The 24963-nt window shown below is 41.5% G+C and overlaps 1 long non-coding RNA gene across 1 annotated transcript in view; it reads right to left on the reverse strand.

The window, feature by feature from the left end:
• Positions 1-1109: 1109 nt before the first annotated feature.
• The window catches only part of LOC122550817, a 32490-nt gene continuing 8636 nt past the window's right edge, over positions 1110-24963 (reverse strand). Inside the window, exons 2-3 of the long non-coding RNA XR_006311950.1 lie at positions 19489-19782; positions 1110-2174 (exon numbers count right to left, since the gene is read on the reverse strand). This is a non-coding gene — a long non-coding RNA (uncharacterized LOC122550817). The remainder of the gene's footprint in view (positions 2175-19488; positions 19783-24963) is intronic.

Here is a 24963-nt window from a genome sequence, read left to right on the forward strand (position 1 = left end):
CTGGTGGACTGTGCACTAAAAGTCAAGAAGGGTTTATTAGGGGCCACTGCTTTAGGAGGGAGGCTGGACAGCTCAGTTTTCGGGATTGGGGTTAGAATGCTTGGATGGAGAGGGGATTACAATATTTTTGCAGTGGATTCCAAGGTCCATTGACACTGGACATTTGGTTGGGCAGCCTTGGGAATCTTTGTGTCTTGCGGCTTAGACATGCTGAGTGCATCCTGCTGAAAGACAGATCATTAGTTTGAACTCCCACAGGGCTGAGGGTGGCAGGCAGAGAGAAGCTAGAAGGCCTGGGCACCTCTGGATTGTCCTGAGAGATGACTTCAGGAGTGGGGTGGAGGTTCTGTCCGTGTTTCCTCCTCTAGCAGCACCCTGTCTCCTTGTGAGGAAGGGTCACCAGGAGTGACATGGAGCTCCCTTGTCTCCCTGTCACCTTACTGTTTGTATTGAGCACCAATAGACTCAGGATTATTAGCACAGAAACAGATCTTCCTGTCCAACTCTTCCACGCAGACCAGAGATCCTGAACTGACCTAGTCCCATTTGCCAGCATTTGGCCCATATCCTTCTAAACACTTCCTATTCATATGCCCATCCAGATGACTATTATATGTTGTAATTGTACCAGCCTCCACCTCTTCCTCTGGCAACTCATTCCATAAATGCACCATCCTCTGCGTGAAAAGAGATGTCTCTCAGGTCTCTTTTAAATCTTTCTCCTCTCACCTTAACCTATGCCCTCTAGTTTTGGACTCGCCTACTCTGGGAAAAAGACCTTGGCTATTCACCCTATCCATGCCACTCATGATTTCATAAATGTCTATAAATAAGGTCACCCCTCAGCCTCTGATGCTCCAGGGAAAAAAAGGCCCAGTGTATTCAACCTCTCCCTATAGCTCAAATCCTCCAATTCTGGCAACATCCTTGTAAACCTTTTCAGAACCCTTTAGATTTCACAACATCTTTCCTATAGCAGGGAGACCAGAAGTGAACACAGCATTCCAAGGTGGCTTCACCAATGTCCTGTACAGCCGCAACATAAGTCCCAACTGCTATACTCAATGCACTGACAAATAAAGGCAAGTGCACCACTTTCTTCACTACCTTGTCTACCTGTAACTCCACTATCAAGGAACAATGCACCTGCACCCTTAGGTCTCTTTGTTTGGCAACACACCCAGGGCCTTACCCTGATCTATATAAGTCTTGCCCTGATTTGCCTTATCAAAATGCCACAGCTCAAACGTCTGTGTACGTATATCCAGCAGATTCTGAGGACTTGGGACCTGCTTCTCTATGGAAACTGTCAATAGAAGCAGCCAGATGCTCATACAGGGTCCTAAGCAGCCTTGCTCCAGTCCTACAGCCTTATTCTTACATTGCCTTGCTACCCTGATATGCCTACTTTCCGTTGCTGTGTCTGCTTATGCATTTGTATGAAATCCTTAATTGCTGACACCATGGAGCCCTCTGAGTGCCAGTGACCTGGGGTGTTACTGCCTCCTGACTGATTCCTGGGATGGCAGGACTGATGTCTGAAAGAGAGACTGGATGTTTTAGGACTATTATCACTGGAGTTTACAAGAATGAGGGAGGATCTCATAGAAACCTAAAAAAATTCCAACAGGACTAGACAGGATAAATGCAGAAAGGATGCACTGGATGACTGGGGAGTCCAGAATCAGGGGTCATATTCTAATGATATGGGATAGTGCATTTAGGACTGAGATGAGGACATGTATCTTTACTCAGGGAGTGGTGAGCCTGTGGCATTACAACAAAAAGTGGTTGAGGCCAAAATAGTGAATGTTTTCCAGAATGAATTAGATATAGTCCTTCGGGCTGATGGTAACAAAGGATATGTGGTGAAAGCGGAACAGGACACTGAGTTGGATGATCAGCCATGATCTTATTGAATGGTGGACCTGAATGGCCTATTCCTACACTTGGTTTCTATATTTCTCAGTTTCTATGCCTTAGACAGTTGCAAAGATGTGGTAATGAGATGTTCCGACTAATCTAGAGAAAATACCTCCTCGGGTGTCAGCTGGTGGGGTATGCAGGAAGCAGCTTTGTTGCCCAGAAGCATCCATGCGAGGTGGATGAGGCATGACTTGCGGGATGGTCTTTCTTGATTGCAGAGACTTTGGAAAGCCTGCTTGTGCCTGCAGCTGACAAAAGAGAAACATCATCACCAAGGTTCCAAAGTTGTGGCATTTAAACCAGAAAGGAGACAGTGATCACAATATGATTGAATTGACTCTGCAAGTTGAGAGGAAGAAGACAGAATCAATGGTATTACAACTGACTAAACACAACCCAGAGGTATGAGGGAGGAGCTGGGTAGAATTGACTGGGAAAGGAGTCTAGCATGAAAGACAGTGGAACAGAAATGGCAAGAGTTTCTGGGAGTAATTCAGGAGATACAGCAGAGATTCATCCTGAGGCAAAAGAAGCATGGTACAAGAAGGCTGAGACAACTATGGCTGACTAGGGAAGTAAGGGATAGCATAAAAGCAAAATAGAAAGCATATAATGTGGCAAAGGGCAGTGGGAAACCAGAGGATTGGGAAGCTTACAAAGACTGACAGAGTGTAACAACAGAAGAAATAATGAGAGAGAAGATTAAATATGAGGGTAAGCTAGCCAATAATATACAGGAAGACTGTAAGAGTTTTTTCAGATATACAAAGGGCAAAAGAGAGGCAAAAGTGGACATTGGACTGCAGGAAAATGACACTGGAGAGATAGTGGTGGGAAACAAGAAAATGGCTAAGGAACTGAACAATTAGTGTCAGTCTTCACGGTGAAAAACACAAGTAATATCCCAAATATTCAAGAGAGTGAGGGGGCAGAGCTGAGTATGGTGGCCATCACCAAGGAGAAGATGCTATAAAAACTGAATGGCCTGAAGGTGGATAAATCACCTCAGTTGGTCTACACACCAGAGTTCTAAGGGAGATAGCTGAAGAGATAGTGGAAGCGTCAGTGGTTATCTTTCTGGAATCGCTAGAATTAGGGAGGGTCCCAAAGGACTGGAAAATTGCTAACATAACACCCTTGTTCAAAGAGTGAGTAAGGCAAATGATGGAAAATTACAGACTGATTAGCCTAACCTCAGTTGTGAATAAGATCCTAGAATCCATTGTAAACAATAAGATTTCTGAATACTTGCAAGTGTATGGTAAAATAGGACAGAGTCAGCATGATTTCATCAAGGGAAGGTCATGCCTGACAAATCTGCTAGAATGTTTTGAGGAAGTTACGAGCAGCTTAGACCGAGAGCCAATGGGTGTTATCTACCTGGACTTCAACAAGATCTTTGACAAGGTGCTGCATAGGAGGCTACTGAGTAAGATAAGGGCCCATGGTTTTAGAGGCAAGGTGCTACCATGGACAGAATACTTGCTGTCTGGCATAAAGCAGAGTGGGGATAGAAGGGTCCTTCTCAGGATGGCAGCTGGTGACAAATGGTGTTTAGCAAGGCTCAGTGTCGGGACCACTTCATACATTAACAATCCAGATGAAGGAATAGAGGGCATTCTGACTAAGTTTGCAGACGATACAAAGATAGGTAGAGGGACAGGTGGAGTACAACATGGTTAAGTGTGAGGTCATGCATTTTGGTAGGAAGAATGAGGCATGGACTATTTTACAAATGGGGAGAAAATTCAGAAGTCTGAAGTGCAAAAAACTTGCGAGCTCTCATCCAAGATTCTCTCAAGGTAAACTTGCAGGTTGAGTCAGTAGTTAGGGAGGCAAATGCAATGATACATTTATTTTGAGTGGATTTGAATATAAAAGCAGGGATGTACTTCTCAGTCTTTATAAGGCTCTGCTCAGACCACATTTGGAATATTGTACACAGTTTTGGGCCCCATATCTCAGGAAGGATGTACTGGCCCTGCACTGTGTTCAGAGGAGATTCACAAGAATGGCCCCAGGAATGAAAAGCTTAACATAGGAGGAACATTTGAGGGTTCTGGGTCTATACGGGATGGATAGGGGAGTGGGAGGATCTAATTAAAACATACAGAATACCGAATGGCCTGGACAGAGTAAATGTTGGGAAGATGTTTCCATTGGTAGGAGAGACTAGGACCCAAAGGCACAGCCTTAGAGTAAAGAGAAGACCTTTTAGAATGTAGATAAGGAGAAACTTCTTCAGCCGGAGAGTGCTGAATCAATGAATTCATTGTTACAGAAGGCTGTGGAGGCCTGAGTCATTAAGTAAATTTACGACTGAGACAGATGGGTTGTTGAGTATCAAGGAGATCAAAGATTATGGGGAGAAGGTGGGAGAATGGGATTGAGAAACTTATCAGCCATGATCCAATGGTGGAGCAGACTTGATGAGCTAAATGGCCTAATTTCTGTTCCTATATCTTATGGTCTTACAGTCTAAATTCTCTCTGGGAGTAAAGGGCATTATCACAACATGAACACTGCTTCTTTCTTGGTTGTCAGGACATTTAGGTTTGTGCATCTCCATGAGAGCAGTGATGGTTTATCCTGCAAGGATCTAGATCCTCTCCTCTTCATGGGTTGAGACAAATATCAGACACCGCATCATCCATCATGGTCCTTTTGACCCTGTTCCATACCATTTCTTCTGCACTGAGAGAAAGGCAGGGAATGGGTGAGGTGAAAGTGGATTGCACAGCCATTAGTGTTAGTGCAGTTGGAGAAATTATTGTGAGGTGTCCCAAGTGGGTGAGTTGGCAATACAGAGAACATGCATGGTTGGGAATACAGAGATAACATGTAGGATAGATCTCGGGTGAGTAAGAGCAAGTAGAGAAGATGATAGTCAGAGTGGTAAAGCATGAAACTTGATGAGAGGTGGCACTTTCCTTGGCTGAGCAGAGAAGGTCACAGATCTTCTTACTGCATTTCTGAGCAATTTGACAGATCTTGTGGACACTGCACTGACTTAAGCCATGACCTCGGACTAGGCTGGCATAATTTGGATCGTGGCCTCATCTGTTGGTCTGGGGAAAAAGACATCCCTCCTCTGCAGCATCATGTCCACTAGGTTCCCATTGGCAAAGGCACACGTCTGCCATTTCTGGACCAAACGTCTTTATGGATGCTGGGCAGCTTCAAACTGACAACACATGACCAGGTGTGGAATGGCCTTTTAAATATGTTACCAGCATGGTAGTAGCATTAGTGTCCAGCCACAATGAATGGGCAAAATGGGCTAATATTGGACAAGGGGAGCATCACAGGTGTACGATAGGTAGTTAATGAGGTGAGTTTGAAATGATTGCATGAAAAATTTTAACTGTGCCTCGTGAGAGAAACTCTCTATAACGTTTGATCAAAATGACACTTAGCCAAGATATGGGAAGATTCAACTCATAGAGTTCATCAAATTCACTCTGAGTATCTATGGCTGTGCACCTTCACAAGGATTCCACTCTGGATCAGATTTGACACTTGCAGTTTTTGAATCATTCTTCTATATCAAATCATCTTCATCTCCATCCATTGAATCGGATATTCTGTGTTTTACGAATGATTTGATAGCAGTTTGTGTATAAACAGCATCCAACAATTTGACAATGAAACCACATCAAACAGGTCGGAATTCTTATTTCTGTACGAAGAGGAAGTCTTTCTTCATCAACCATTCATCTATTATGCTCCCCATCAACATGATCCTGGAATGATCTATTGAAGGACATATTCAAAGGTTGAACCACAGATGGTAGACTCCCTGGTATAGCTGGAGAAAGTGAGGGCTGCAGATGCTGGAGATCAGAGCTGAAAATGTGTTGCTGGAAAAGCGCAGCAGGTCAGGCAGCATCCAAGGAACAGGAGAATCGATGTTTCGGGCATAAGCCTGAAGAAGGGCTTATGCCCAAAACATTGATTCTCCTGTTCCTTGGATGCTGCCTGACCTGCTGCACTTTTCCAGCAACACATTTTCATCCCTGGTATAGCTGCAATTTATTTGTTACCTCTTAGTATGTGCCCTTGATCTTATTGATTCTATGAGATATGAACATATCCCAATGAATATGTTGTGCTCTTTATGAATGGGCCATTGGGAAGTTTATTCCACATGTTATCTATCAATCCACAACTGAATGCTAACCTCATCAATCCAACCATTGTCATGGGAATGTTCAAAAGCCCCCATATGAGCTTGACTTTTGGCTTGGTTTTATATTTGAAAATTACCATAGGTTTAAATATTGTTCCATTGATCACACAGGCTGGTACTACCATGAAACTTGGACTTCTCATGGCCTCTGGTTTTCACTGGAACTGTTTCAAACTTTTCTGTTTCACAGACTCGCTCCTGGTCATACTGAAACTCATAGGCATTTCTTTCATGCTACCAATGTGACATAGTTTACATTGTCAGTTTAGAAGACTGAGAGGGGATCTGATTGAAACATATAAGGTTATTAAAGGTTTGGACACTCTGGAGGCAGGAAACATGTTTCCGCTGATGGGTGAGTGCCGAACCAGAGGACACAGCTTAAAAATACAGGATAGACCATTTAGGACTGAGATGAGGAGAAACTTCTTCACCCAGAGAGTGGTGGCTGTGTGGAATGCTCTGCCCCAGAGGGCAGTGGAGGCCCAGTCTCTGGATTCATTTAAGAAAGGATAGAGCTCTCAAGGATAGTGGAATCAAGGGTTATGGAGATAAGGCAGGAACAGGATAATGTTTAAGGATGATCAGCCATGATCATATTGAATGATGGTGCACGCTTGAAGGACAGAATGGCCTACTCCTGCACCTATTGTCTATTGTCTATAATAGGTCCTCCTGTTTTATTGTTGTCTGATGGTGAATTGCTGGAAAATGGTAATTTTAGCTTGAGACCTTTTAGGTATTCTCTGAGCAGTCCTGCGTTTCTGCCACAATGTTAGAATATTTTCACAGTGTAAAGCAGCTGTGAAATTTTGCCTGTACAGACGTATGAGGAAAATAACCTTGCAGGGATGCCAATATATTTAAGGGAATGGGACTAACTGGATTGATTGATAGACAGCTGGTATTGACTTGATGAGCCAAATGGCTTCCTTCTGTTCTGAAATAGCACTATGACTATGACATTATACTAGAAAGTTTGAGAATCATAGTCACTATCACATTATTAATTTAAAACATAACTGTTAACTTGGGTGCAATAAATTTCTGTTTGCTTCTTCTTTCATGTATTTTAACAGCAAAATAGGTCAGATCCAGAAGGGAAATATAATAAAACAATTGGAAGTGTTCTGCCTGTAAAAATTAATGGAGGCTATCAGTGCTGTAACTGTAGGCAAAGAAAATGTTAATTTACTGATATGGTTTATATTGGATTGACTTCCTTTGCTTAGATTTACTGAATTGGCAAGCCATAAATATGTCTGAATGGTCTGTCTGTAATAATTGCATCCAGATTGGAAGCAGTTACTGGGGCTCGTCTTTGAAAATTAAAGGTGCTCAGGGCAACAAATATTGGTTTTGATTGAAGCAGGATGGAACCTAAAAAATTATAGTAATGTGAAAAGACTTTAGGTTGAGCAAAATTGTGCTTTTTTGACAGATCAACTCTACCTAGCTATCTCTGCTTTATATCCTCCAATCTTTGTAAGCAATACATCTAACCATCTCAATGTAGATAGGCTTCTCAAATTGACCTGCCCGGTAACTTATTTCCCAAATTTATTATTATTTTTCTTCCTCTCTTAATTATAAACTCTTCATCTTTAACTGCATCCTTTGGTATCATTATCCTTGAATATAACTTGTCAATTCTCTTTAGAATGGAAGTCCTCAGTTGAATCTGACAGGGTTGATTCTGCTGTCTACCTTACTCAATGCTCAAGGAATAGAACCTCATAATTTTTTGTTCACTAATTTTCAGAGTGGTAAAGTATTGTGAAGTAAGGACAACCCTACCACACCTCTGGGGTTAGCCTAATCACAATAAAGGTGATGAACTCTCATCATTAATAGAAAATGAGAAACTAATTATTCACAAACAAAACTAAGAATTGTTGGAAAAGCTCAGCAGGTCTGGCAGCATCTGTGGAAAGAAATCAGAGTTAATGTTTTGAGTTGAGTAATCCTTCCTCAGAACAGTTCTAAGGAAGGATTACTCAATTCAAAACATTAACAGTTCTGAGGAAGTATCACTCACCTCAAAATGTTAAATCTGTTTTCTCTCCACAGATGCTGCCAGACTTGCTGAGCTTTTCAGCAATTTCTATTTTTGTTTCTGATTCACAGAATCTGGAATTCTTTTGAGTTTTACTAATTATTTACAATTTGATGGCACCATGCAGAAACAAATATCCTGCTTAAGGAAGTGAAGGTTTGGAACAGCTCAAAGGAAATAGACCAGAAAAAATTGCTTTGCATACAAAATCTTTGTCTGGGAGGTCTACAAAGTTCATAGGCTGACACAAAGGAATTGATGGGATTCAGTATTATTTGTTGCAGACTGATTCAGTTACAACTGAAAAGCAACACACCAGAAGTGACAAAAGGTGGCTATGACAGTAAATACCAATGGGTAAAAACAATGACTGCAGATGCTGGAAACCAGATTCTGGATTAGTGGTGCTTGAAGAGCACAGCAGTTCAGGTAGCATCCGAGGAGCAGTAAAATCGACGTTTCAGGCAAAAGCCCTTCACCAGGAATAAAGGCAGAGAGCCTGAAGCATGGAGAGATAAGCTAGAGGAGGGTGGGGGTGGAGAAAGTAGCATAGAGTACAATAGGTAAGTGGGGGAGGGGATGAAGGTGATAGGTCGGGCCAATGCTCACTCCATGCTGAGGTGAACTGTGCATCAATTTTAAACTCATACCTCTTTTCCACAATAAAAGTGGTGATAAGTTAGGTGGCAACAACAAAAACAAAGACAAAAAAAATGAAATGTTGTATGGTAGGCTTGCAGGCACTGTAAAAAAATGTCAGCACTTCTCTTTGAATTGACTTCTGCTTGGAAGACTATACTAAGAAATACAGAACATCTGATCTAAACTTATCCAGCTGATGGCAATATTAGACAAGACAAAATCCAAAGTGATACCTAGCTGAACAGACCATAAGTTTCTAGATGATATAAATTAAATACAATGGTTGTTCAAGGAGACCTGGGTGTTCAGATGCATAGATATTTACAATGCCACAAATAGGTGCAGAAAATAATCAAGACATCTAACAGAATGCTGAGATTTATATCTCGAGGACTGGAGTATAAGGACATAGCGGTTATGCTGCAGTAATACAAAACTCTGGTTAGACACCACTTGGAGTATTTTGAGTAGACCTGGGCATCACACCTTAAAAAGGAGATAGTGGCCTTGAAGAGAGTACAGCATAGATATACAGGAATGAATGCTGGACTTCAGGAATTAAGTTATGAGGAAAGATTATACAAATTATGCCTGTCTTCTCTAGAATTTAGAATGTTAAGGGCTAATTTTATTCAAGTTCTCAAGATATTAACAGGAAAAGACAGGGTAGATAAACTATTTCCACTGGTTCTGGATTCTAGAACTCGGGCATAGTCTGAAAATTTAGGCGAGACCATTCAGGAGAGATGCTTGGAAGTACTTCAACACACAAAGGGTAGAAGAGGTTTGGAACTCTTCCCACAAACAGCAGTTGATAGCAGATTAGTTGTTAATTTTATATCTCAGATTGATCATTTTTTGTTAAACAACGGTATTGAATGATATGGGTCAAAAGCAGGCATAAGGAGTTAGGCTAGAGATCAGCGATGATCTCATTGAATGGTGAGAACAGACTTGAGGGGCTGAATGGCCTATTCCTGTTCCTATATTCCTGTGTTCCTAACTTTAATAGTCCTTTAGTTTGTCCCACATCCTGCTGTCATTTTAATCAGTTACGGGTACAGTTTGCCCATGAGTTGGCAAGGGTATTTGACTTCTTTCTGGGTTTGAGGACATCCCTAGATCATTTCTTCTCTCCTCCTGGCAGTCTCCTACTGCGACTGAATTCCAGGTAAAACAGTTGCTTTGGGAGTCTGATGTCAAGCATAAGAGTGACATAACCCATGTACCGGAGGTGGTTTGAGTGACTACAGTCTCAATCCTGGGCATGTAGACCTGGAAAGGATGTTTATCTTGTATCATCTTTCTTGCCTCTGGATTTGAAAGATCTCGTGAAGGCACCAATGGTAGTACTTTTCCAGTGCTTTGAGCTGGCTAATGTAGGTTGTCCAAGTCTCTCAAACATCTTGGAGCATGGAAAACACAGACATCCAGTAAAGAATGACCTTAGATTTTAAATGGTCTAACAAACAACTGCACTGTAAAAGGTACCTTCACTCCCCAGTATCTTTACTGAAGAATATTCTACATTGAACAGTTTTAGCAATGCCTCAATCATGTTTTTTTTTCAATATTAAGGTCAGAATCAGAAACAAGTTACAAAAGGCTGCAGTTTCACATCTGCTGTGGTATAACAGCAAAGGGATTAGAAACTTTTTAAACTCAATTTCAAATCTTCTCAACATTAAGAGAGGTCAAATTTCAGTCTCTGTTGAATTAGCTGATCTCAGCCAAGTCTTTATAATTAGCCTTGGCATTAAAGTTGGAAAAACGAGCCAGGGTTTCTGCTACTGATTGCTATCTAGTGAACTCTGCTGCAAGTTTATTGATGTGGATGTCAGATGAGGACAGGATCATGCCCACTATTAACAACCTTCTATCATTTTTCATTGGAGTGACACAGATATGAGTGGGAAATTTTCAATAACCTCTTTTTTTTTTCCAATTTGTCCTTGCCACAGATGCTGGACTTTTGCTGGATTAAATGGGATGTAAAATATGTGCAAACATGGGTAGGTGTACTCAAAGGCAATTTGGCTAAGCTGGGAGCACTCTCACCACAAAGGTTGCGAATTCAAGTTGTATATTAGGACTTGCACTTAAAAGTTTAGATTTGGCTGGGTTTGCCCAGTGCATGCACATTTAAATAAATTCATGGAATGTGCCTTGCGATCCAGTGCAGGTGGGGAAGATGGGGGGGAGGAGTGGTTGGAAGGTGTGGGAGAGTCTGCCTCCAGGGTCCTGCGTCCTCACCCTTCTGTCCTAACCATCCCACTGCCTGGCATCTTCTTCCCCAGTGCCACTTCTTCACTCCCCTATCCTATGTCCTTACACCCACACATTACGCCCACAGCCCCCCAACCTGCATCCTCACTGCCATCTGACCCCTGTCCTCATGCCACTGCCCTGAATCCTCACCAGACCACCTGATCCATGTCCTTAGCACCCACCACCCCATGTCCTTACTTCCTTCCTGCTTTGTGTCTTCATTCCATCTGCCCCACATTCCTCTGTCCCCCGCAGTGAATCCTTATTTCCCCTTCTGCCTCACGTCCTCACTTCAACTCCTCCACTGCCCACCCTAAACCCCATTTCTTGTCTGCACTTTCACAGTTGCGGATGTCAGCAAATACTGTCTTTCGATTCATATCTCAATGGACAGCTGAGGAAGTGATAGACTCTGTCAGAGGTACCATCTTTCAGACAAGATGTTAAACCAAGGCCACATTTACTTTTCATGCAGACATAAAAGATCTTTGTTAAAATGTAGGGAAGTACTCCTTGATATCCTGGTCATGACCAAGTTGTCAAACTCACAAGAAGCACGTAAGAGTCATATTCAGATTGCTGTCATGGGAGCATGCTGTACACAAACTGGCATTGCACTTAATGTATTACAATCATGTCTGCATTTTAAAAGCATTTTTTGTTTATTCTCTTATGGGATGTGGGTGTCATTGGCAGGCAAGCATTTATTGCCCCTCTCTAGTTGTCCTGGAGAAGGTAGTGGTGAACTGCCTTCTTGAACTGCTGTAGACCGAATGCTCTCAGTAAACACACGTTGCCATTAGGGAGGGAATTCCTTGGCTGTAAAGTACTTTGAGATGTCCTGAAGTTATGAAAGGCACTATATAAATGCAATTTTTTTCCTTTATGGAATAATGGAAGCATATCATCAAGTGTAGTTCTTTATGTTTCAGCAACACTGGATAATTGAGAATACTGATCCATTCCTGGGTTTCTGGGACTTAGGGGGAGGTGGTTTAAAAAGATTAAAAAGTTGGTAAAAACAACAGTTGAGTGGAGAATGATTACCGAAGTTAATACTTCAAGGTTGAGGTGAATCATCTCAAACCTATGTTCTACTTTAGTCGGAATCCCATTGAGAACACACATAAAATTAAGCTGAATTAATTACATTGAACCCAGTCAATCAGTTAAAATCAGAATGAGATTGTAGGATGAGATGAATGATGAATTCACTGAAACTATCATGATATCGAACCTCATCATCTCCGCTCAGCTTGACTTCTGATAAAGAATGGCACTGCAGTGCCTGGGGAGTACATTTTCAGAATGAATCAGCGAAGCCGATTATAGTTGTTAGTGTCTGGGCCAATGGCCAGCAATTACAGAAGCTGTCTGATTTTCATAAAATCAGATATTCAGCCAACTCATACTCAGCATCGACAGAGAGCTCCAACATCTCACATCATTTCTCCTTGTTGATTTTAAGTGCAGCTGCGAGGGCTGAGGTATTGTGCCAGGAGAGTGGTCTCAGTTCCATGGCAAAGGCCCAACAGTCCAATCTCTGGTTGACAGTTCTCCTGCAGGTCATTTTGCCTCTGCCTTGGTCAGTGCCACACAACTAAGGCAGACTGCTTTGGCTGTGTTGAGATATTGCATAGAAACATGGAAAATAGGAAGAGAGGTTGGCCATTCAGTCCTTTGAGCCTGCTCTGCCATTCAAAATGATCACAACTGCTCATCCTACTCAGTATCCTGTTCCTGCTTTTTCCCCATACACTTTGATACCTTTTGTCCTAAGCACTATATCTGTCTCCTCCTTGAAAACTTTCAATGGTTTGGCCTTAACCATTTCCTATGGCAGAGGATCCCACTGGCGCAACACTATGTAGGTGAAGACATTTCTCCTCATCTCAGTCATAAATGGCCTACACTGTATCCTTAAACGGTGACTTCTGGCTCTTGACTTGGTGTTTTTTGGGAATATCGTTCCTCTGTTTACCTTGTCTCGTCCTGTTAGAATTTTATAGGTTTCTATGAGAACTCTGCTAATTCCTCAAAGTTCTAGTGAATATTGTGCTAACTGCTCCAATCTCTTTTCATATGTCAGTCCTGCTATCCCAGGAATAAGCACGATAAACATTTGTTGTACTTCCTCCATAGCCAGAACAGCCTTCCTCTGTTATGGACAGAAAACTGCACACAGTTCTTCAAGTGTGGTCTATAGCTATGCCCTCTAAACTGTGAGCGTCCTGATTTAAAATGTCAGCAACCTTCCATCTCCTGAGCTGAAGCCACCAGGAGAACACTTTTTAGATCAGTAGAAATGAAAAGAAGTTTGCAAGAGGGGCACAAAAGGCTGGTACTTATTGGACCTGTAATTGAGATGATTGATATTTGATTGTGTGGTGATATTCACTTTTGTTGTGAGGTCATAATTCTGTATTGCAAGATGGCAATTGGATAACAGGTGCATGGACAACTATAAGAATAATGGGATTCCTCATGAAGTGGAACTGACAGGGCCAGGTTAGATGATCTGCTCCACAATCAGCCCATCTCTATTAACTCTGGTATCTAGAGGTACTCATGGTTTTTCCCTATCTCCCTTATGTAGTGTGCAGTGGACAAACACAAACACCTGTGTATGTGATACCTACACCTTAATAGAATGGTCCAGGCAACAGAAGTGTCATGTGAGTATGCTGATTGTTTGCTCCATCTGGTTTATAGGAACATTGACACTCACTGTGGACCAGCTCTGTGGCTGTGTGTGGGTTCCAGGAAAGGAATCCTGAATCATGTCTGGAATGGATATCCTTTAGCACTTGGTGGCCAGCCTGAGACTCACCAGCTTGGTTAGGATAAAAGCTGCACAGAGAACTGGTGCAGGATAAAGGAGTTATCACTGCTGCCAGGTAGTCGGGAGCACAGATTGCATCAATCAGCTGGACATTGTTAAAAGTGGAATACCTCACAATGATAAGGCTGTCAGGCTAGCAATAGCTTATATGTTACTGCGCAAGTCCAGCATGTGGAAAGTAATGTATTGTACATATCAACATGGAAATTTTAAATAAGATATTTTTCCCTTTACATATACCAGATGTGCATTCCTACCAGTAATGCTTCCACCTTCACCAATAAGACAAATACTGCACATCCAGCTGTTAAAGTGGGCAGGTATCCTCTCTATTATATTGGAGCTTTAGTTCACAATTTAGGACCTGACATAAGATCTGTATGACCAAATTTTGAGGATAGTACTTTGAATTGCCTGTGCCTCGCTGTCTAATTCAATCTTTCTGTAAATATAGTGAAATCCTCTCCTTCACATACCTAGTCTAAGAATCATCAAGAACTGAATACAAAAGCTCTTTTTAAAAGACTATTCCTGCATAGGTTATTCAAACATTTCAAACAAATTCTTCAGGTTGAGCTTTACCAGCACAGTCTTTTTTCATCAATCTTTAATGTCTTTCATAAATGGATGATTAAACAATAATTAATCAAAATAAAGTCAACATTACTGTTTTTCAGGTTAGCTGTAAAATTAGAGTGATCACAACATAAACAATCCTACATTTTGTCTTGCTGTTATCAATTTGATTGAAACCAGCTCACCACCAGATTTTGATGAATCACTTTTCACCATTTATTACTTCAACAGGAACGTTATTGGAACCTCCTTAGTGCAGATGGTGTGGATGGAGTCAATTTTGTCAGGTGTGTCCAGGAAGGATTCCTGACACAAGATGTAGATAGACCGAGTATTGGGGGGGGGCGACCATATTGGATTTGGTGCAAGGCAACGAGCCAGGCCAAGTGTCAGATCTCTCGGTGGGAGAGCATTTCGGTGAAAGTGACCACAACTGCCTCACCTTTATCATAGCCATGGAGAGGGAGAGGAACAGACAGTATGGATAGGTATTTAATTGGTGGAGGAGAAATGATACTGTTATTATACAGGAACTGTGGAGCATAAATTGGAAACAATTGTTCTACAGGAAATGCACAACAGCAATTTGAAGCCTGCTTAAGGAGCACTTGTTGCAAGTGTTGGATAACATTGTCCCACTGAGACAGGCAAGGAATGGTAAGGTGAAGGAGCCTTGGCTGACAAGAGGAGCTTCTCCTCAAAAGGAAGAAGGAAGCTTACTTAACGTTGAAGAAGCAGGGATCTAGCACAGCCTTAGAGGATTACAAGGTAGCTAGGAAAGAACTCAAAGATAGTCTGAGGAGAGCTAGGAGAGGCACAAGAAAAGCCTTGGTGGGAAGAATTAGGGAAAACCCAAAGGTGTTCTACATTTACATGAGGAATAAGAGAATGATTAGAGAGAGGGTAGGGCCAATCAGGAATAGTATAGGGAACTTGTGCCTAGAGTCTGAAGAGGTAGGGGTGGCCTAGATTAGTATTTTGTTTTAGTATTCACTAGAAAAATGGACCTTGTTGATAGTGAGAACACCATTGACCAGGTTAATAGGCTTGATAACAAGGAAATGGATGTGCTGGAAATTCTGGGAAGCATCAAGATAGATAAGTCCCCAGGACCAGATCAGATATATCCAAGGTTACAATAGATTAGATTAGATCACTTACAGTGTGGAAACAGGCCCTTCAGCCCAACAAGTCCACACCGACCTGCTGAAGCGCAACCCACACATATCCCTACATTTACCCCTTCACCTAACACTACGGGCAGTTTCACCTAACCTGCACATTTTTGAACTGTGGGAGGAAACCAGAGCACCCGGAGGAAGCCCACGCAGACACGGGGAGAATGTGCAAATGCCACACAGTCAACCGCTTGAGGCGAGAATTGAATGCGGGTCTCTGGCTGTGAGGCAGCAGTGATAACCACTGTGCCACCGTGCCACCATGCATCCTACCAGTACTGCTTCCACCTTCACCAGTAAGACAGATACTGCACATCCAGCTGTTAAAGTTGGCAGGTATCCTCTCTATTATATTGGAGCTTTCGTTCACAATTTACCAATTGCCATCCTGCAATACAGAATTATGACCTCACAACAAAAGTGAATATCACCACACAATCAAATATCAATCATCTCAATTACAGGTCCAATAAGTACCAGCCTTTTGTGCCCCTCTTGCAAAATTCTTTTCATTTCTACTGATCTAAAAAGTGTTCTCCTGATGGTTTCAGCTCAGGAGATGGAAGGTTGCTGACATTTTAAATCAGGACGCTCACAGTTTAGAGGGCACAGCTATAGACCACACTTGGAGAACTGTGTGCAGTTTTCTCTCAATAGCAGAGGAAGGCTGTTCTGGCTATGGAGGAAGTACAAATGTTTATCGTGTTTATTCCTGGGATAGCAGGACTGACATATGAAAAGAGATTGGAGCAGTTAGCACAATATTCACTAGAACTTTGAGGAATTAGCAGAGTTCTCATAGAAACCTATAAAATTCTAACAGGACTAGACAAGGTAAACAGAGGAACGATATTCCCAAAAAACACCAAGTCAAGAGCCAGAGGTCACCGTTTAAGAATACAGTGTAGGCCATTTATGACTGAGATGAGGAGAAATTTCTTCACCTACACAGTGGGATCCTCTGCCATAGGAAGTGGTTAAGGCCAAACCATTGAACGTTTTCAAGGAGGAGACAGATATAGTGCTTTGGACAAAAGGTATCAAAGTGTATGGGGAAAAAGCAGGAACAGGATACTGAGCAGGATGAGCAGTTATGATCATTTTGAATGGCAGTGCAGGCTCAAAGGACTGAATGGCCAACCTCTCTTCCTATTTTCCATGTTTCTATGCAATATCTCAACACAGCCAAAGCAGTCTGCCTCAGTTGTGTGGCACTGACCAAGGCACAGGCAAAATGACCTGCAGGAGAACTGTCAACCAGAGATTGGACTGTTGGGACTTTGCCATGGAACTGAGGCCACTCTCCTGGCACAATACCTCAGCCCTCACAGCTGCACTTAAAATCAACAAAGAGAAATTATGTGACATGTTGGAGCTCTCTGTCGATGCTGAGTATGAGTGGCTGAATATCTCATTTAATGAAAATCAGACACGGAAATAGGAAATGAGGAATGAGATTGCTGCGCCTCTGGCAATGATCTTTGCATCCTCACACTCCGTAAGAATAGTACCGGATGATTGGAGAGAGATAAATGTTGTTTCTCTGTTTAAGAAAGGGAATAGGGAAATTCCTGAGAATTACAAACCATTCAGTCTTACATTGTGCTAAGCAAGGTACTGCAAAGTATTCTGAGGGATAGGTTTTATGACTATTTGGAAAAACATAATTTGATTAAAGACAGTCAGCATAGCTTTGTAAGGGGCAGGTCATACTTTACAAGCCTTGAGTTCTTTGAGGGTGTGACGAGACAGGTTGATGAAGGTCAAGCAGTGGATGTGGTGTATATGGATTTCAGTAAGGTATTTGGTAAGGTTCCCCACAGTAGGCTCATTAAGTAAGTTAGGCGGTATGGGATGCAGTAAAATTTGGCTGTCTGGATACAGAATTGGTTGGCTGAAAGAAGTCAGTGAGTGGTAGTGGATGGAAAGTATTCCGCCTAGAGGTCGGTGACCAATGGTGTCCTGCAGGCATCTGTGCTTGGACCTTTGCTCTTTGTAGTTTTTATAAATGATCTGGACGAAGAAGTGGCAGGGTGGGTTAGTAAGTTTGCCGATATCACAAAGGTCGGTGGTGCTTTAGATAGTGTCAGGGGCTGTTTCAAGCTACAACAAGACATTGACAGGAAACAGAACTGGGCTGAGAAGTGGCAGATGGAGTTCAACCTGGATAAATGCAAAGTGATTCATTTGGAAGGTTGAATTTGAATGCTGAATATAGGGGTAAGGACAGGGTTTTTGGCAGTGTGGAGGAATAGCAGGATCTTGGGGTCCATGTACATAGATCCCTTAAAGTTGCCACCCAAGTCAATAGGGTTGTTAAGAAGGCGTATGGTGTTTTGGCTTTCACTAACAGGAGGATTGAGTTTAAGAGCCATGAGGGTTTGCCTCAGCTCTATAAAACCTTGGTTAGACCACACTTGGAATGTTTTGTCCAATTCTGGTCACTTCATTATAGGAGGCATATAGATGTTTCAAAGAGGGTGCAGAGGAGATTTACCAGGATGCTGCCTGGATTGGAGGGCTTGTCTTATGAAGAGACGTTGAGTGAGCTTGGGCTTTTCACTCCGGAGAGAAGAAAGAAGAGAGGTGACTTGATAGAGATATACAAGGTAATGAGAGACATGGACAGACACCCAGAGACTTTTCTCCAGGGCAGAAATGGCTGTCACAAGTGGTCGAAGAGACGTTGAGTGAGCTTGGGCTTTTCACTCCGGAGAGAAGAAAGAAGAGAGGTGACTTGATAGAGATATACAAGGTAATGAGAGACATGGACAGACACCCAGAGACTTTTCCCCAGGGCAGAAATGGCTGTCACAAGCGGTCATAATTTTAAGGTGATGGGAAGAAGGTATAGGGGAGATTTCAGAGGTAGGTTCTTTACCTAGCGAGTGGGGGGCTGTGTGGCATACACAGCCAGCAGTGGTAGCAGAGTCAGAGAAATATGAACATTTAAGCAACTACTGGACAAGCACATGGATGGCAGTAAATTGAGGGGTGTGAAGGTTGATTTTGGATTAAGATAAATGCTTGACCCAACATTGTGGGCCAAAGGGCCTGTACTGTGCTGTATTGTTCTATGTTCTATAGGCACAGGAGTAGGTCCATTCAGCCCGTCAAGTCTGTTTCACCAGTCAATCAAATCATGACCTATTTGCACCTTAATGTCATTTATCCTCCTCTGTTTTTCATTCATCAAAACTATGATAAAACATCTATATCTCAGGCTTTATAATTCAAATTGACCAAGCTTCTGTTTAAAAGCAAATCCAGATTTCCACAATTTTTTTTGTGTGAAGATGTGCTTTCTGTATTTACTCTGAAATGGCTCTAATTTAAAATTTGTTCCGAAAGTCTCCACCTGAGGAAATAGCTTCTCTTGTGTCAATTCATCAAATCCCTTTATCATTTTGAACATCTGTATTAAGGTAAGAACTAAATCCAAGGGAACAAAACCAAGTTCACAAATCCTTCCTTCGTGATTTAACCCTTTCCGTTCTCAACATCAAATTGTTTTTAGTCCTTCATATTATGTGCACACCACTGAGAAGGTCAGCATTTCCTCCAAAATCCTAAGAAGATATTGGTAAGTTGAATTCTTGAACCCTTGCAGTCCATATGCCTGTTAGATAGGAAGTTCCAGGGTTTTGACCCAGCAACAGTGAAGGAATAGATATAAATTTCCAAGTCTGGATGGCACATGGCTTTGAAGGGAACACAGTGCCCATGATGCTCTGCATTTACTAGTTTTTTTTCCTAGTTAATAGAGATCACAAGTTTAGCATGTACTATTGAGAAAGCCTTGACGAGTTACCATGTTTTCTTTGGCTTTGACAATCCTTCAGAGTCAGGTATGACTTGCTTCCACTCCATACTCTTTATTGGCTGAATAATTCAATCCTGCAGCCTGAAAATTTGCCACAAGTAAGGGAAGATGGTCTTTGATGAGGAAGGTGGGTGCAACACTCTGGATTCTGCATGCTCTTTCTAAAGATGGTGGCTGCCAGTGTGAGATATAGTAACAGAATTTCTTCATCATCACTGTCCTATTGTTCTTCCACCTGTTACTCTTCCATGACTCCCTCGTCAGACAGTAGTTCGGAGGTATCTAACAGGAGAAAGGCATAGGATAATTCTTTTAATCCACTGCTTCAGAGGTGTTATGACACACGTCTGGAATGGGCGGGACTTGAATGCTGGTCTGCTAGCCCAGAGGTAGGGACACTACCACAGTGCCACAAGAGCCTTGAAAGGTATGAGAGTAAAACAGCAGTGAGGGAAACAGGGCAAAATGAATGCTAATTTAGACCATCTTCATATTTTCAATTAGATGAGTTTTTCAGGGGAGGGGAAAGAGGGAAATGAGCAAAATACATTACTGCCCTTTTTCTCTTTTGTATCTAGTGTATGTAATTATATTCATACCCTATGTTCAATGTTCATCACCATTAGTCACATGAACATTTCTGAATTTATAATTTGTGAATGTAACTTTTGTGAAGCTAGTCAATCCACATGGTGTTAAACACAAGGGCTATATATACTTTCCAAACAAAACAAGATTAAAGAGCTGAGGTAATTGGATAAAGGAACATCAGTTACCATTTTAAAGTGAACCAATTTGCCATTATTTGTGTATGATCATTTAAGGCAACATTTTTTTTGTAGATACAAAGGAATTTACTAGAATATGGGAAGCACAAAAAAGATTCTTTGAACTGCTGGACTAACCACACTAAGACAATATTCAACTCCAGCTACCTGTTTTAAAGGTGAAAGAAAAGGACAATCAACAATTCAAAATCACCTCCAGCATTTCAAGTAACCCAGTAACCAGTACTAGAATTTTGGACAGATGTTCAAAAAGATTTCAATTCCAAACTCAGCTGCTGACACTGGTACCTTTGTATTCATGAAGTATTGCCAGTTCTAGAATAAGAATATGGTATTGGTATAGAAAAAGTTAACAGAGAGGTAAATAAGGCCATAAAATGCACCTCTTCTCAAGTAATATGCAACAACTGTATTGGTATGTGTCAGGAGAGCAGAAATGTACATATCAATCTTCAATGGCTGGTCAATTCAAATGGCTTATAAAATGCATAAGAATGAATCTTGGGACATAAACAAAACGGATAAGATGATTACAGTGCCAAAATATGGTTTGCAATTCAATGACTCCAGTCACTTTTAAAATTCCTTAAAACAATGTTACTTCTATTGGGTGAATTATAATTTGTTTCAACAATAGCTCCATTAGAGTAAATGTCTTTCTCATACAATAAATTGTATTAGAAAATCAAACTAGTCAAGGTAATGTTGTGCAATATATGTAATTACCAAAAGAGGGTAGATATTTATAAAATCAAGATGCAATAAAAATGTTAAGTCTTAAAAAATGAGTGAATGTTTGTTACCTTTATTACAGAGCATGCACTCAGTCAGACATACACCAATAAATGGCAATCAGGAAAATCTGTAATGAAAACTAGCAATTCTCATAGTCTAACCATTGTACCTTATAAAGTATTAGAAATTATATATAGGTTATAATCTGTCATATCTACTGCATACTACAAAGATGTATTTGTTGCTCTTCAAACAATCAAAACATTTTTTTTCCCAAATTCATTCAGATTTTCTTGAGGTATACATCATAAGCCAACTGACTTTACTTAACAATAAATGCTTCCTATGTGAACTTAAAAGTATCTTTTTGTTTCATTGGACTGTAATCTCATCAACACAAGTACTGAGGATGTGACACCAGGAGCTACAACAATAACATGCAATAAGAATAGAACTTCTTCTTAATTTCCAAATGCACACTGAAACTAATATAGCCCTCTGGAGAGGCCATATCTCTATACTACATGTTTCTGATGGTATCAGTTGTTATGCCTGACTGGGGTAGCACACTGAAAATTAAGTTCTGCTATTCCCAAAATTGTCACAAAAGATTTTCAAAGATGCATAAAATTCCCCAGTGTGCTGTCTTTAAGAGCCAGGTTGACAGAAAGCATAGATCAACTTTCTGCATTTAGCACAAATTACTATTTACTATAAGTAATTAGATTCCAGCTACACATAAAAAATTACAAACAATCAAAACATAACTTTACCAAATAATACCTGAATTCTCTGATTAACTCTCCATTACACACACACAAACACGTGCGCATTTGGAAAGAAAATGTAGTTGTAATGGATGGAAGGAAAGACTGGAAAGGCAATTCAGTGGTTCCTAAAACAAACAAAAACAAATTGCTGGAGAAACTCAGCAGGTCTATCAGCATCTGTGGAGAGAAAACAGAATTAATGTTTGAGCCCAGTGACCCTTCTTTAGAACTTTCCGCGGTTCCTATTCACAGGGTTCAGATGGTCAGAACAATGCTTCTTGGTCTTCCTTCACTGGAGGCTTTCACTGGTTTACAGGAAGCACAGAGGGTGGTTCATACTTATAAAAGGTTTGACTTATTAATTAAAAAGTTACAACTTAGAGCACCCAAAGAAGCAAAAATAAATTGGTTCTTCTCAAGCTTAATGTAACTTTTACTGCAACGAACAGGAGGCTCCTGAGTGAGATCTGAAGGGTTTTGTGTATCTTGTTCACAGCTTGAAGCTGTTCAGCTCCCTGAGAACCATTCACTGAATCATTGACAGGGAAAACCCTTTGTCATTGATAACTGGTCACTACTCCAACAGCTTCTTGTTGCCAACTAAAGCTCCATTTGTACACAACCTTTCAGCTCCAGTTCATCTGCACCACACTTCAATTACTGCAGCTTGCAAATTGTGCTTTCAATAAATGTCAGGTTACTTGTTTTCAAGACATACAGCAAATCTACTGTAATCCTTGGTTTTAAGACACTTAGTTTCTCATTTCTGTGCACAACTAAAAACACAGAAAGATAAAAAGACATACCTTTACACAATGTTAACACAAATATTATAAGTGAAATCCGTATTCATGTAGCTTATCAGCCATATACTGTATATAGATTATATTCTGAAGGGTCCTTGAACCCGAAGCATTTCCTCTGCTTTCTCTGCACAGATGCTACCTGACCTGTTGAGTTTTTCCAGCAATTTCTGATTTTGTTTCTGATTTCCAATATCTGCAGTTCTCTGGTTACTTATAGATTGTATGTTTTTTCACATAAGAAACTACAAAACATAGAGTCACACAGCACGGAAACAGATCCTTCAGTCCAAACAGTCCATAATCCCATAAACTAGTCCTACTTGCATACTCCTGGCCCTTATCCCTCCAAACCTAGCCTACTTATGTACTTGCCTAGGTGTTTTTTAAATGTTGTAACTGTGCCTAGATCTACCATTTCCCTAGGAATTCCAGCAAAACCAAAACAGGTCAACTTATTACTTATTTCACTTGTTTATGGGTTCTTGCAAATGAACTGACAACCGCTACTGCTCTTGATATGTACATGTCATTGTAATGATCTTACATACATTTTAAGATTTGCAAGATTCTAAATGAATGCAAGTTTTTACATTTTCTTTCATATAGAAGTAAGGTTGGTGACATTGAGGGGAAGAACCTACAGATAAGGGGTCCAAGTGATGAGGGTGGGTCTTTGAGATTTTTGGAATATGTGTGGAAAGATTGCAGTTGAAGCAGCTGTTTCAATGGACTCAAATGTGGAGTTGAAGTAACTAGATGTAAAAGAGCCTGACAAGGTGGCTGTAAAGGAAAGAAGTCTGAGAATTTCTTTATTGGATTATCCGGGAACAGTAAGTGTCTTACGCACATAGGACATGTGCCTGGTATTGACTTCAGCACCTGAAAAGACAATGGCAGAAACAACAACCCTGTTGACTGGGCAAAATCCATCTTACTGACATTTGGGGACTAGTGCTAAAATTGGGAGTGATGTCTAACAAGCCTGACATAGTCACACACACAGAATCATTCCTGACAATATCTCAGACACCACCATCACCATCCCTGGAAATGTTCTGTCTCACCAGCAGAAGAGACCCAGCAGAGGTGGCAGCATAGTGGCACACCATCAGGATGGAGTTTCCCTGGGACTCCTCAACATTGACTCCGAGCCCCATGGCTTCAGGTTAAGCATGGGCAAAGAAATATATCATCAAATATGCCATTTATCATCTCCTTTCGCTGATGAATCAGTACTCTTCCATGTTGAATAATGTTTGGAGAAGCAGTGAGGGTACTAAGGATGTAAAATACCCTGGGTGGGGACATTTCAATGTCCAGCTCCAAGCGACACAGCAGCAGCACTACTGATGGACCTGGTCAGATCCTAAAGGACATTACTGCTAGACTGTGTTTGTGCAGGTGGTGAAGAAACCTACAGAAGGTAAAAACAGACTTGATTTCATCCTTACCAATCTGCCAGCTGCAGATGCATCTGTTCATAACAGTATCAGTAAGAGCAACCAGTCCTTGTTCAGACAAAGTCCTACGTTCGCATTGAGAATACCCTCCCTTGTATTGTGTGATGCTGTTATGGTGCTAAATAGGACAGATGTCAAATAATCTAGCGACTGAGGACTGGGCATCCATGAGTCACTGTGGGTCATCATCAGCAAGAAGAAATATGCTCCAGCACAATCCGCAACCTCATGGCCCAGCATATCCCCCACTCATCCATTACCATCAAGTCTGAGGATTAACTCTGGTTCAAATGGAGAATGCAGTAGGGCATGCCAGGAAAAGCACCAGGTATCTAAAAATGAAGTGTCAACCTGGTGAAGCTACCAATAGGACTACTTGCATGCCAAACAACATAAGCAGCAAGTGATAGACAGAACTAGTCAATTCCATAACCCATGGATCAGATCTAAGCTCTGCAGTCCTACCACATCCAGTCATGAATGAGTCATAGAGATGTACAGCATGGAAACAGACCCTTTGGTCCAACCCGTCCATGCTGACCAGATATCCCAACCCAATCTAGTCCCATCTGCCAGCACCCGACCCATATCCCTCCAAACCCTTCCTATTCATAGACCCATTCAAATGCCTTTTAAGTGTAATTGTACCAGCCTCCACCACTTCCTCTGGTGGCTCATTCCATACACATACCAGCCTCTGTGTGAAAAAGTTGCCCCGTAGGTCTCTTTTATGTCTTTCACCCTAAACTTATGCCTTCTAGTTCAGGACTCCCCGACCCCAGGGAAAAGACTTTGTCTATTTATCCTATCCATGCCCCTCATAATTTTGTAAACCTCTGTAAGGTCACCCCTCAGCCTCCAACGCTCCAGGGAAAACAGCCCCAGCCTGGTCAGCCTCTCCCTG

The sequence above is a fragment of the Chiloscyllium plagiosum genome, chromosome 6, assembly GCF_004010195.1.
Source record: "Chiloscyllium plagiosum isolate BGI_BamShark_2017 chromosome 6, ASM401019v2, whole genome shotgun sequence".
NCBI lineage: Eukaryota > Metazoa > Chordata > Chondrichthyes > Orectolobiformes > Hemiscylliidae > Chiloscyllium > Chiloscyllium plagiosum.